General features: G+C 45.6%; 1 non-coding gene across 1 annotated transcript; it reads left to right on the forward strand.

Annotated features, from left to right (window-relative positions):
- Positions 1–2192: 2192 nt before the first annotated feature.
- On the forward strand, positions 2193–2266 carry TRNAI-GAU (transfer RNA isoleucine (anticodon GAU)). The gene has a single exon. It is a non-coding gene; the product is annotated as a tRNA-Ile (tRNA).
- Positions 2267–15384: the final 13118 nt, after the last annotated feature.

The following is a 15384-nucleotide window of genomic DNA, read 5'->3' on the forward strand; positions in this document are numbered from 1 at the left end:
GAGGAAGGCAGCTCCAGGAGCTGGAGCAGGCAAGGGGACAGATGGTCCCCAAGAGCCTTCAGCCTTGGTGTTGGTCCAGTGAAACCATTTTGGACTTCTAGCCTCCAGAACTGTAAGAGAATAAATTCCTGTTGTTTTAAGCTACCAAGTTTGTGGTCATTTGTTGCAGCAGCCACAGGAAACGAACACAGCAATTTCCTGACATTGACCAACAGCAGTGCAAGACTGTGATTCCTGGGTAACAAGCAATGAGGTGAACCAGCTGTCTGGTTCACAGGGAACCATTTGCAGGTCCGGTGTACCATGCATGGAGGACACAAAATGAACGTGGTGGTCTGATGGAGTTGAGCAGGGCAGGGCTGGGGCTCAGGGCTACTGTGGCAGCTGGAACTCACAGTGTCAGATGCAAGTGAGAAGTGATCTGTGTAGAAAAGACACTCTGGAAATCTACAGAGGGATCCCTTCAGGTCTTTGAATGCAGGGCTGTGCAGGTGCTGGGTGAGCCCCAGAGAGGCTGGGCGAGGAGCGACCCTGGGTAGCTGTGGGCCGGACAGTTACAAGGTGTCTGCATTCCACCTGACCAGAGTTGGGAGACTGGGAAGACCGTACTTTAAAAGTAGCATGAAACCAGCCCAAGAGTAAAGGCTATGCAACTTATAAATGTTTCAAAGAGAATAAGCTTATTCACGAGAAAATCATCTACTACAACAAAACTCAACATTTTAAATGGAGACAGACAACAAAATCAGACATTTAGCAAAATAGCATCATAATGTGCAAAGTATTTTTAAAACAGAGGAAAAACATGAGTCATAAAACCATTAGTAAAAATAGACTCCAAAATATGGATTTAGTAAAACAAAAAATTTTAAAGTGATTGAGAACATAATCTTGGATTTAAAGAAAAATCTATATATAATGAGGGAACAAATACAAAATCTCAATAGAGAAAAGAAAATTATTCAGAAAGGAATAAAATGGGAATTCTAAAACTGAAAAATGGAAGTCTACAACGTGAAATATTAACTGGATAGGCATGACAGAAGGTTAGTTGTCTACAGCTAACATCACACAAAACCGTGAACAAGACTGAATAGTTTCCCTCTAAAATCGAGAACAAAGCAAAGATAACCACCTCATAATTTCTATACAGCATGCACTTATCCAATGCCAAAAGGCAATAAAACAAAAAAGGCATGCATATTGAGTAAAAATGTAATAGTATGTATTTGCAGACAACATATTTGTCTCTCTAGAGAACCTCAAAGAGTCTATAACCAAACTCCTAGAACAAAGTGAATTTACTAAGGTTACAGGTTATGAGGTCACTATAAAAAAAATCATTAGTCTTTCTATATACTAGTATATGGAAGTTGAGAAAATGTTAAAACAACATAATTAACAATAGCACCCCACAATAAAATACATTTAAATCTAACAAAATATGTGCAAGATCTGTATGCAAAAGCTCCAAAACAGTGACAAAAGAAATAAAGACCTACCTTAATGAAACATTGTCCATTGATTAGAAGACCAATTATTTTTAAGACTTCAAATCTGCCCACATTGACCTATAGATCCCCAAAGTGTATTTTATAGATATTCACATGCCTATTCTAAAATTTATATGGAAAAGCAAATAACTATAATAGAAGAGCCAAAATAATTTTGAAAAAGAACAAAGTTGGAGAACTTACACTACCCGATCTTAAGATTTATTATAAAGCCTCAGTAATCAAGACAGTATGATATTGGTGAGAGGATGAATATATAAACCAACGGAAAAGAATAGTGATTCCAGAAATAAACCCACACATATGGTTAATTTTCCATATAAGTGTAAAGGCAAATTCAATGGAGAAAGAATTGACTTTTCAACAATTGGTGATGGAATAATTGGACTTTCTAATGCAAGCAATGAACCTTGCCTCATATCTCATGCCTTACACAAAAATTAACTCAAAATGGATCATAGATCTGAATGTAAACCCTAAAACAATAGAACTTCTAAAAGAAAATCTAGGAGAAAATCTTTTGGCCTTCACTGAGTTAGGCAAAGCTTTCTTATAAATGACACCAACAGCAAAATTCATAAAAGAATAAAATTAGTAGATTGGACTGCATCAAAATTTATAATTCTAGTCTTTAAAAAGCTGTTAGTAATATTTTTTAAAAAAACAGGCAACAGAGGTGGCTGGTTAGCTCAGTTGGTTAGAGTGTGGTGCTGATAACACCAAAGTTGTGGGTTCGATCCCCGCATGGGCCACTGTGAGCTGCACCCTCCTTAAAAAACAAACAAACAAACAAACAAAAACCAAGCAACAGATAGGAGAAAATATTTGACAAACACAATTCTGGTATAGGACTTGTTTCTCAATTATACAAAAACTCAAAACTCAAAAATTGTTTAAATGTGAAAAAAATTTGAACAGATACACTTCACCAAAGATATATGGGTGACAAATAAACATAGGTAAAGATACTCGGCATCACTGAATGCTAGGTAAATGCAAATTAAAGCCACAATCTGATGCCGCTGTGTGCTTATTAGAATGGCTACAATTTTTTAAAGGAAAAAAGACCCCACCCTAACAATATGGTGATGGAGAAGATGTGCCGCAACTGGAACCTTCACCTTTGCTGGTTGGAATGAAAAATGATACAACTTTGCAAAAACAGTTTGGCAGTTTCTTACAGCTTTAAAAATATGCTGACATCACAACCTGTCAATCCAACTTCCAGGTATGTATCCAGGGGAAATGAAAATTCACTGTCACACAAAAATCAGTATGTGAAACTTTGTGGTGGCTTTATTCATAACCACCAAAAATTGGAAATGACACAATTACTATTCAATCAGCGAATTCATAGACAAAACTGAGGTACATTTATCAGATGGACTGCTACCTAAAAATAGAAATAAACTCCTGATATATGAAACAACATGATGGCACTCTAAAGCATTATGCTAAGACGGCAGAGCTAGGACCTCAGTGAACCCACCTTCCCCGAAAAGCAACAACATTTCTAGCAAAATAACATTAAACCATTTCGGAACTCTGGAAATTAACTACAGGAAGAGAACAAACTGAAAAGCATCTATTCAAGAAAAACTACTGAACCTCAGTAACAACAGTGAGTCTGTGGCATTTTAAATGTGGGGCTGTTCCCATTCGCCCTCCCTCCCCAGCTCAGTAGTGCTATTCTGTTAAAAGGCTTATACCAAGAACACAGTTAGTAGTTTGACCTTGAACTACAATGTATAGGAAAATCACCATTCTCAGGGTTCTGTTGCTCTTTGATATGACTATGAGCTAGGCTCTGTGAATAAAGCCCTATGCCCAGGGTGTTACTGAAAAAAATAGGAATCTGCTGGTAACATCCCAGTTGCCTGAGGCTATGATTGCACTCGGGGCAAACAAAAACCTGGCCAAAAATGTAAAAGGAAGACCTGGATAACTAGAAAACTAAAGGGAACTTTGAAGAGCTCTGACACATTCCTGAGGATCTAAAAGGCTGTCTGTACAGGCACAGGGCTATATGCAGACGCAGGAAAGGCCAGAAAAGGAAAAGACTCTGTCACTCACCTCTGGCTGACCTTTAGCCTCTGCATAAGCAGAAAGTGAAAACGAGGGACAATTTTTAAACCACCTGAAGTTTGAAGGTGTTATTGCACTCACAAATAAACTTTACAAAGCATGGAGAATGTATGTTGAAGGCAATGAAGAAAATCTGATTGATTACTGGCTGAGCATTAAATTGTATTGACACAGGGCTGAACCCTAGGAAGCCAGGTTTAAAAATATAAAGGAGAACTTAAGAAAAAGTGAGCAGAGAACTCAGTGGATATACACTACAGGGAAAATGGAGTTAGCCTAGAAAGCCGCTAAACCAACAGGCAGCAAAAAGAAAAACAAAAGAAAAAAAAAGAAAAGAAAACCACCCAGCAACAACACCAATCCCTGGAGGGAGAAGAGTTGATGACAGAATTGTTACAATATGTTATTTAAAATGTCCAGTTTTAACAAAAAATTATGACACATGCAATGAAATAGGAAAATATAGTCCCTACACAGTGGGGAAAAAGCAGCCAACAGAAAACGTCCCTGAGGCAACCCAGATGTTGGATTTAGGAGACAAACAATTTAAATCAGTATAAATATGTTCAAAGAACTTTTAAACCCATGTTTAAAGAATTAAAGGAAATTATGACAACTATATCTCACCAAATAGAGACTATCATAAAGAGACAGACAAAATCAGAAAGAAAGAAAAAAAAAGAATCAAGTAGAAATTCTGGAGTTCAAAAGCATAATACCTGAAAGGAAAAAAATTCACTAGAGAAGTCCAACAACAAAATTGAACCCATATAAGAATCAGGGACAAAACATTTTAAAGGAATTAATACCAGTTCTGTACAAACTTTCAAAAAATAGAAGAGGAAACACTGCCCAAATCATTTAATTAATATAAGGCCAACATTTCCTTGATGCCAAAACCAGAAACAGACATCACAAGAAAAGAAAATGTGACATCAATATCTCTTATGAATATAGATGCTAAAATCCATAGCAATGTACTAGCAAACCAAATCCAGCAATATATAAAGAAAATTTTACACCATGACCAAGTGGGATTTATCCCACAAATGCAATTGATTCAACACCCAAATCAATTAATATAATACACATCAATAGAATAATGAACAAATACCACGTGAAAAAAACCCTTCATGATGAAAATACTCAACAATCTAAGAATAAATGGGAACTTCCTCAAACTGACAAAGAGCATCTGTGAAAAACCCACAATTAACATTATATTTAGTGGTGAAATTCTGGATGCCATCCTCATAATATCAGGACCAAAGTAAAAAAATGTCTGTTCTCACCATTTCTACTCAACATTGTACTAGAGGTTCTAGCCAGGGCAATTAACAAAGAAATAAAAGGCATCCGTATTATAAAGAAAGAAGTAAAATGATCTCTATTGCACCTGACATGATCTTACATATAGAAAATTCTAAGAAACTCACTAAAAAACTATTAGAACTTACAAATGAGTTCAGTAAGTTTTCAGGATACAAGATCAAATGCACTTCTGATAAAAATTTTACTAGAGAGAGAAAAATGACATTTTATAATAAGAAAAGAGTCAATTCGTCAAGAAGATATAGCAATCATAAAAACATATACACCTAACAACATCATTACAAAATACATGAAGAAAAAAATGAAAATTGAAAGATGGGAAAAAAAAAAAAAAGAAAACTGAAGATGGAAATAAAAAAATTCAACAAGAAAAGTTGGAGATTTCAATACCCAAATTTCAATAATGGATGGAACAATGCATAGAACAAAAAAATAGAAGACTTCAACAACACAAAACTAACTAGTCAGTGAACCAACTAAACCTAACAGAAATCTACAGAACATGCCACTCAACAAGAGTAGAACACACTTTCTTCTCAAGTGCACATGGGACATTTTCCAGAATAGACCATACATTAGGTCATAAAAATGTCTCAAAATGGAAGGGCAAAGATCATACAAAGTATGTTCTCTGATGACAATGGAAAGGAATTAGAAATCAATGAGAGAAGGATATTTGGAAAATTTACACATATGTGGGATTATACAATACACTCCTAAATAACAATGGATCAAAGGATAAATCACAAGGGAAATTAAAATTTATGTTGAGATGAATGAAAATAAAGCCACAACACACCAAAACTTATAGGATGTGGGGAAAGCAGTGGTCAGAGGAAAATTTATAGTTGTAAAGGCTTACATTAAAAAAAACAAGAAAGATTTTAGATCCATAACCTAACTTTTCACCTTAAGAAGCTAGAAAATAAGAGCAAATTAAATCCAAACCAAGTACAAGGAAATAAATAAATACTAGCGTGAATATTAATGAAAGAGAGAATAGGAAAACCAGGGAATTCAAATTAGTAAAATAAGGATTGAAAAAGGTCATTACTACTAATATTATAGAAATAACAGTATTATAAGGAAATGCTATGAACAATTGCACACCAACAAATTAGATAATCTAGATGAAGTTATTTTCTAGAAAGAAAAACTAGTGTCCTGGTCCAGTCCCAGTGTCAGGCAAACTTGTGCATCTGGGCTCAGGTGGGATGTTGAGTGCCTTCCCGACCCTCGTAACTCCACCTTGAGTCTATATGGTCGGTCTTGTGGGCGAGTTTCCTGTCCTTCTCTAGCAAAAGCAGACTTCAGTTAGGTATCAGTTTGGGATCCTGGGCCCAAGGTGGGTTTCTGCCCCCAGTAGAGAGGTTTTCTTTGTCCTTTTCACACAATGGGCTTTAGCCCGTGCCCTGGGGATGACAGATTTTGCTACCCATCCACCAGTAACTTAAGGCTTTTGTTGCTTAGGAGAGAAGGGATGGGAAAGTGGGGGACTTCACCCCCATCCCATAGTAGCCAGAAGTCATCTTCTCCACTCCTTTGCCAGTGAGGGGTCTCTCTCCAGTCCCGTGCCCTAACTCCAGTCTTGCTCCTGAACACCTGCAGGGTCCTACAAGAAACAATACTGAGTGAGTGTAAACAATACTCAGGTCTGTTTCCAGCCCCCTTGCGGCTCCCCAGCTATTCCAGGCTGACATTCAAGCGTACCCTTGCCCCCGTTAAATGTTAACTGCTTTCTTCTTACCTGGTTGCATGGTGGCCACACTTCCTGCTATGCTCTCCCACGGCGAGGCCAGTATGTGTCCTGGTCACAGGGGCTCGTCCATGTTTGCAATTCAGGTTACTAGGTTATGAATGACAGGTTTGACCTTTCCTGGCTTTTTCTCTTTATTAGAGTGGGAATGACATTCTTTGCAGCTCTCTACATCCTAAGCAGAAGCAGAACCCCAAATCTGGCCCAATGTGAGGGGACTGGGTGGAGAGGAGGAACAGAAATGAGCATGGTGCTTAGCAGAAGCCAGGTCATGTGGGTTCCAGGCAGCTGGGCTGGTCACCTGGGCCCTGACCACCAGGAAAGGGGCTCTTTGGAAAGACCACACAGGAGGACAGGTGAGGTGTGGGCCAGATTGAGAGGAAGGAATGGCTGGTATGTGCGCTGGGTGAGGAGGAATGCTGAGGTGGGCTCAGTCTTCTGGGACTTGAAACTCCCCTGGGACTATCGGGCAGAGGCGCTCCCTGGAAATATGGCCATGGTTTAAGGCTCTGAGCTCCTGCTGACACATTTGTGGTCTTAGGGCTCTGAGCTCTCTCAGGACATCGTCCTGCTTTGGGACTATCAGATCCCTACGACAAGGGTTGCCTTAGGCTGGCCCAGAGCTCAGGGCTATGATTTCCCACAGGACAGGGTGACCGCAGTTGTGGAAATGCATGAAGACCAACCGAATGAGAAAAGCAAAGGCTCCTCTCCCCACTCTGTGAATAATGATGGACTCGTGTTGAGCACTTTATCCCCTGCCAGGTCCTATTCTAAGGCTTTCCGTGAATACTCTCATGTCACTGTCATGGCAGCCAACTGGGGCAGGTCCCGTTATCACCTCCCACGTACAGCCAAGGAAGCTGAGGCAGGGAGTGGCTGACTTACCTGCTGCAGTGGGTTGAATGGTGGCCCCCAGAAGATATGTCCACGACCTTATCCCCAGAACCCGTGAATGTGACTATATTTGGGAAAAGGCTCTTGAGATGAGATGATCCTGGATTATCCCCGTGAGCCCTAAATCCCACAGCGAATGTGGAAATAAACAAAGACCAGCAGAATGAGAAAAGCCGAGGCTAATTATCGGGGAGCCTGATGCAGCTGTGGGCCTGGGGAAGGTGGAGGCGGCTCACCGACCCAGGGCGTCCTGTGTGGTTCACTAGTGGGCATATGTTGCTTTCTCTGGTTGGTCCCAAGATGGAAGCGGGGACAAAAACTGGGGCCACTGGGAGCCATTGGTCAGGCCCTGGTCATTGGGACCAGTTGTTACAGAATCATTGTTAGTTTCCTGGATGGACACGGGGGTAGTCCTCTGGCCTCCTGCGAGTCTGACTGCCAGGGGCCGGCTTCCCGGGCTCGGCTCCTGGGCAGGCTGCTCGGGCACTGGTCAGAGTTAGTCTTCACTGTGCTCTGGTCACTGTCCTTTGTACATTCGGTCTCTTGGGTCCATGTCTTCAGGGCTGTGTGCTCCATCAGAACAGGACCAAGTCTGTAGGACCACCATCTTCTTCAGGACAAGGCCATGTTTTAGGGTTTGGGCCCCCTCAGGACTCCTGGTTTAATCTCCGCATCTTCCTCAGGAGGGGGATAACTGTAAAACTGTGAGTTCCCACATGAAGGGCCCTCGCCTAGAGCCATGGGCAGGGCCAAGGCTGTGGGATCACCAGCTCTTTCCAGAGTCATGTGGCTCCGTGAGCTCCTTTAGGACCATCACTTCTCTCAGCACAGGGCCCAGGCCTTCGGCACGGTGACAGAACCCCAGTTCTCTGTCCCCAGCGCCAAAAATATCCCGGCTGCCAGCTGCTCCCAGAAATCTCCCTGGTGTTGCCTGATTCTTGGGGGTTTGTGTCTGGGCAGGTAGGGGCTGGGAAGGGGCTGTACCTCTAAGGCTGGGGAGCTGCTAGAGACCAAGGAGAAGCATAGGTTTCAGTGTCACTCCCCAATCTCTCCCCAATCTGTATGGAGAACATGCGGTTCCAATCTCCCGTTTGGGTTTCAGTGCTTAGCACTTGGCAAGGATTTCTGCAAATCTTATGTCTTCCAAATAAACCCGGCTACAAGCTGAGGCTGGGAAGGGTTTTCCCCTCCACACTGACAACCCAGAGCACCCGTGGGGCCGGAACCGTAAGTGCACAGACAGCAGCTTCCCCAGATGTGCTCATCACTGGGGTTCTTTGCTTGAACCCCCACCGGGGGCTGCCTGACAGCAGCTTGTCATTCCATCATCCACACCCGCCTGGTGTTTTATCCAGGGGATACGGGGAGGGGATGCAGGTCCTTTGGGCTTGGGCCAGCCGAGAGGCAGATGGGGCTAGAACGAGCCACGAAAGTTCCACCCCTGACCTGCCCTCCAACTTCACAACTCACATTCCTTTGCATGTGCGGGTCCTGCTGCCGCCACTGCCCTCTCTTTGCCCCTGGTGCCGTCCGTACCATATCTTCCAGAAGACCCAGAGCCCAAAAGACAGCGACATGTGTGAGCCCACCAAGCACAGGTGGTCACTTTTCTTTCAGCACAGGGAGTGGCCCTTCCTACAAGTGTCCTCAGTATCTCACAGTCAGGGAAACTAAACCTGTCCTTGCTCTGGGGTCATCATGGCACCTACCAACAGCCTGGAAGCAGGGTGAGGTGAGTGAGGCATATCATTTAACGGGGCTCCAAAGAACTCAGTAATGGAGACAAATAATACTTCAGCACAATGAATTAACAATTCAAAATTAATGCAAATATATCTATGATACACAAAATGTTGAAATTATAAATACAGGCAGGATCAGTATATCTGATATTTCTTTTGACCTCAGGCTCTCGCACACTCCGCTGCTGCCTAGGGCAGGAGGTGGGCACTCCTGGGTATCTCGGGCCATGAGTACATTGCATCACCCACAGAGACCTGACCCATGGTGGCCTGGATGGTGTTTGACAGAGATCCAGCACGGATCAAGGGTTCTGTGCATCTCTTGTGTCCATTTTTTGTATCTGCAGCCCATGGCTGGGTTCAGGACCTGTGAAATAAAGGGCCATGGGGTCCTCTTAACAGACCTGCGCATTGAACAGTGAAGGAAATAAAAGCCAGCGGAGCAGAGTTTATGCCAAGTCAGTGGCAAGGCCAGAGCAGGGCACAGGGCCAGCCTCAGCCAGGGCTCTCTCCGGGGTCTACACATAAATTGCCTTCCCTCTGAGAGCACCTTCCCTGTCCCCAGATGCTTCCCACATCCGAATCCTGCAAACCTCGGCCGAGGGCCCACCAGCGTTCCATGCAGCCCTATTCGTGGGGCCACCCCTGTCCCGTCTTAGGCCTCAGTGTCCTCATCTGTACAATGACCCGAGTCCCCTCCTGGAGGGACACAGCCCCTCTCTCTTCCCGCTCCCTTCTGTCCTCTAGCTCTCCAACCCCTGCCTAATTTATTTTGTTTATTTCATTGCAGTCTGTTCTAGCCACTCCTTGTATTTCCTATTCCAGCCCAGTCTATTTTATCGACCCAGGCTAATTGTATTTTATCCATTCATTCCATCCTATTTTATGGTTTCCATTCTAGAGTAGACATTCCATTCCCTTCTACTTTATTTATTTTATCCATTCCATCCTGTTTGGTCCACCCGGTCCCACTGTGCTCTATTTCGCGTCCTGCACGAAGTCCCGCTTGACGTTCTCTGGCATTCGTTGATGGTACAGTGGAAACATCCATTCTGTGAGCCACCTTCCCTGGGGCCCCGCTCACCGCCTTTCCAGCAAATGCCCACATGAGCTCATGTTTTGTGGCTCGGTTTTTTGTTTTTTTTTCAAGTCAACAACTGTGAAGGCAAAGCCAGGCCTGTCTTTCATCTGACAGCTTCCAGATCCAGCTCTGATCAGCACCCGTCCTCAGAGGTGTCTGCAAGATTTCAGCTACAAGCATTTGCCCAGCCAGCGGTCCTGGGACTGCGGCTTCGTGACTGTGAAGCGGGCAGAGCTGTAGTGGAGGGGGGGAGGGGACTGTGTATCTAGGGGCTTCACCTGCGTCTGGACTCTTCCTTAAGGAGAACGTTCTTCGGTGTCAGCTTGATCGTTTCTCACACTACCTGCCCCGTTCATTACCCACTTCCATAATTCTCACGAAATAATTAAGAAGCACACACGCATGAGCACACATAGGCAGGAGACCCCCAAGTTCCACACTGGAAAGCAAAGCCCATCCCTGGGCACCAGCTCCCTCTCAGAGGTTAAGGAGCCCAGAAGGCACTGAGGAGACCCTGTCACTTTACACTGCTCTCTTCGTTGTTGCAAAAATAGCTCTCTGGGAAACCGATATTGGTTTGTGTCCTTAACCGTTTTCTTCGCTATACAAATGTCTAGGTAGATATTTTACCAAAGAGATAATTTGTTGTTATCCTGCAATGACTTTTTGTCATTCACAGACACATTTTCATCAGTACACATAGCTCTAGCACATTTTAATTGACTGTATAATATTCCATTGAGTGGGAGTATTATTTTGTTGAATGGTTTCTGTGTTGACCTTTTTTTTTTTGCTCTGACAAATCACAGTCTGACAAACCTTCCTGTAAACATACCCTTGCGTAAACATTTCTGTGACTGTCCACTGGGAGGTGCTATTTCTTGGTTAAGGAGGATGCATTTTTTAAATGTATTAGATACTCCCCAATTGCCCTTCAATTCTTCCGTTGACTCAATCGTCCATCCTCTAGCTCGATGATCTTTGTAAAATGAATTGGATCATGTGATTCCTCAACATTAAAAATAAAGCGACCCACAAAAAAAGTCTCTCTGGAAATGGGATGGTTTTGTGCCCTGGAGGAACTAGGCTGTTGCATCAGGCCACAGACTTGCAAATTTCAAGGGACCATCCAGGCCAAGTGACTTGTGTGTCCAAAAGACCATCAGGAGCAAAAGTTCGTCCCTTTCACCCAGGGCTCAGTTCCCAAGGCCCCCCGGGTAGAGCCGGCTGGTCAGATCCAGGGCCCAGGGACTTTGAGGTGGGGCCCACCCGGAGTCTGGGCAGAGGTCCTGGCTGGCTGTTGGGGTGACCCCAGAGGGCTTAGCACTTGAGGAATCCATCTCTTTGCTCCTCAGAGCTTTGGTTTCCTTTTCTATAAAATGTAGAAAGTACATTTACCCCAGATGGTTTTCACTAAATGACAAAGAAGAATTAACTTGTGGCTTGGGAACACCAAAGGGCTGTCTGATTGTGCGGCATGCCTATCAATCACATAGAATAGGATCATTTCTATGACATAAAACAATGATTTTGATCTATCTGTTCCATCCTGCTTTGGTGTACACACTCATTCTGGTGTACACAATCCTTTCCTTTCCGGTTTACCTTTTTATTGTATCCACTGCACCTGACTTGGTCCACCCCATCCCTCTGGCTCTCTCTGGTGGATGGTGGCACCAGCAGTCTGTGGACAGGGACCGGGAGGGGAGGAGTGACTCAAGGCCTTGGGGGCATGGTGCTGGGGTAGACATCTGGCTGGGCAGGGGCAGGTGGCTGCCCTGGTGAGAGACAGACCACGTCTGTGTCCAGGGAAGTGAGAGGACAAAGCTGCCAAGAGTCCTGGGCCAGGCCCTGCCTCTGCCGTGTGCCCTAAACCAGCTGTGCTGGGAGTTGGGAGACTCTGCCAGGTTTGCACAAAGATTGCGGAGGGAGGCTGAGCTTCTCGTAGATGGTGGTACCCGAGCCCACTTGACAGCCACAGGCTGGACGCCTCATCATCTGGAGGCTGAGTCCCAGCCTTCAGGTGGGAAGAACCTGTCCTGAAGCCAGCCAGTGCAGAACCAGCCCTGAGCCTAGCACATAGTCCTGGGACGCCGAATCATGGTTACACAGACACTGGCTCAATGTCTGGTCCAGAACAGGTGTCCCCGACTTGCTCACCTCCCCAATGCCCAGCCTGGTCCAGGAAGCAGCAGTAGATGCTGGACTCGGGGTTGACCCACTCCTGGTGGCTGGGCTGGGCGCAGGATGTCCGGGGAGGGCCTGACTCTGCAGCAACAGCCCGACCCCAGTCGGGTATCTCCTTCTTACACAGAAAGTTCTTGGGCCCATTCACCGGGGGGAGGGGGGGGGTCTCTGGACACAGCACATGGGGGCTGCCTCCACCTCAGCCCAAGGGGGATGACAGTGGCTGACCTTCCTGAGTAGCATGTTAGCAGAGCAGCCCCTGCAGGGGCTTGAAATTGGTTGAGCCCTCCTGGTGCGGAGAACCAATTTTCACCTGGGAGAAAGTGAGAGGAGGAGGGGTGCTGCCTCTTGAAGTGCCAAGCACCCCCCATCCCAGTTGTATCTGAAAGGCCAGAAGCAGCCCACCTCCCAGCCCAGCTGAACAGCAGGGGTGCTGAGGCTGAATGGGCTCAGCTGGCCCTGACATTCCCGGGCTGCACATGCCACACCCTCTGTGGGTCTTCGTTTCTGTGCCTATAAAACGAAGGGCTGTGTGGACCCTCCGAACCCTGGAAACTTGCTCTGAGGCTCCCTCTTCAACCTCCCCCCCACACCCCACACACACCAGCCTGCTCTGAGCTTAGAACACTCAGCCACTCAGCAAAGCTCCTGGGTCCTGGGACACCTGCTCTGTGCCAGGCACGATGCTGGGTGCTGGGTCTCAGATGTGAGGCCCACCTTGAGGGGTTAGGTGGACTGGGGCTGACTACACCGACTGATAAGTATGGGGGGAAGGCGGGAAAGTGCAGGCTGCAGTGGGAGCTCTGTGAAGGGGCATCTGGCCCAGGCCAGAGGCTGTCACTTAGTCATTCAACAAACACTTAGTGAGTACCTTCTATATGCCGAGCTTCCTAGGGGAGAGACAGCCAAGGACCCTGGCTTCCTGGAGCTGACATTCTAGTGGGTGGGAGGCAAAGGTACACAGGTGAACAAACAAGGTAATGTCAGGCACAATCACTTCATGAAGAAATACAAAATGAGGAACGCTTGGTCGTGTGGCCACGGCTGCTGGGGCAGGGCGCTCCTCTAGATAGGGTGGTCAAGGAGGGCCTCCTTGAGGAAGTGACAGCTGGGCAGAGTCCCAAATGGCTGTCCTGGCCACGGAGTCAAGGCCAGCAGGACTTGCTGGTAGATGGGAGTGGACAGCCAGCAGTTTCAGGAGCGCCACCTGGATTTGTGGTCTAAGCAAGCAGCTGGCCGTGGTGCCATTCGCTACAATGGGAAAACTGGGGAGTAACCAGGTTTTAGGGAGTGTTCTCTGGTTTTGTCCTATTAAGTCAGGGACACCGAGGTTTGGGGGTTGGCATTCCTCCCCTCTGAGAGACGGGCTTGATGTCCCCTCCTTAGTGTGGGCGCTGAAGTCTGTGACTTGATTCTAACAAACTGTAGCCCGACGTTGGATGGTCTGTCTTCCCCACTGAACCCCGCCCGGAAGGTGGGCTTCAGTCTTCTCTCTCTTCCGCTGTGTGGAAGGAAGGAGACGGGGTCTCCTCCCCAGGACCTGCCCTTCTTGGGGCCTCAGTTTCCCCCTCTGAAAGCCACCAGTGTGGGCTTGATGTCCTCCCTCAGACTGTCATTCTCTGTGCATTTTAACTTTGCTTTTGAGCTTGGTCAGCAAATTGTTCCCGATCTCCTTTCTGTTTTGAGAAGCCTTCTTTCCCTGGTGAATGCAATTTTGAAGTTTTTCCCTTCCATTATATTTTTTAAAAAATGATCTAGTCTTTCAAAGTAGCCTTCTATTTTTACTTTTCCTTTGGCAAGATAATTTCTAGCCCTTTTCTCACCACCCATGTCAATTTCCTTTGTTAATTTCCAAGCCTCTGCTTTCTGCAAGGGCCTCACCTCTTAGTACTTAATTGATTTCTTCTATCGCATAATTCCATGGTTTCATCAATAAGCAATTTTAGACCCACTGTCAATTTCTATTTTTTGTACCACATGGTTGCTCAGAGGTGAGTACTCAGATTAGACACAAAATGAGCTTTCATTATCTCGCAGATGTCAGTTTTCCCCCTGGCCCCTTTCATTGAGGCAAGACTATCTTGGGGACTCTCTGTTCTCTCTTGTAATTATTCTCCATTCTACGCACTCCCCTGACTTCAATCCTGCGGGTTAAAAGTGTAAATTAACACGTCTCCTGGTTCAGATGTTATTTTAACATTCAGGGATTTTATGCGGGCACTCACACTTTCCCACAGTACAACCTCCCATAAATCTGGACCATGCCGCCCAGGGTGATTTTATTTACATTCGTGGGATTTTTCTTAGCTCCGATAAGCCCCTTTGCCTGCTTAGCACTTCCATTATTGCTGCTCCTCTCCACACATGGTCAGGTCCACATGTGGAGGGGGTGGAAGTTAGAAACAGCCGCGGCCAGAGGCTGATGACCATGGTGGGCATCAGAAGGCCTGGGGAGCTGGCTTGCTGCAATCAACACCAACATCCTGGTGCCCTGCTTTCAGCAACGGTTTTAGACACGGCCAAGATCCTGCAGACTCTGTTACACTTCTTACCACCTAGAGGAGAAACCTGTCAAAAACATTCCGGAGAGCACTCAGCTGGTATTGACCGCCCCACCTCTGCCTCTCCAGAGAGGGGTTAGTACTGAACAGAGTGAACAGCCAGCAAAGCAGACACACGTACAACCTGCCCGTGATCCTACCTGCCGGGGGCTCTTGGTGCATGGAAACCATAGTTTCAAAGATGATAATGCCTACCGCAGATGGCATGGGACAGTGTTCTGCCCATTAT

This window comes from Rhinolophus sinicus, linkage group LG03 (genome assembly GCF_036562045.2).
Source record: "Rhinolophus sinicus isolate RSC01 linkage group LG03, ASM3656204v1, whole genome shotgun sequence".
Lineage (NCBI taxonomy): Eukaryota > Metazoa > Chordata > Mammalia > Chiroptera > Rhinolophidae > Rhinolophus > Rhinolophus sinicus.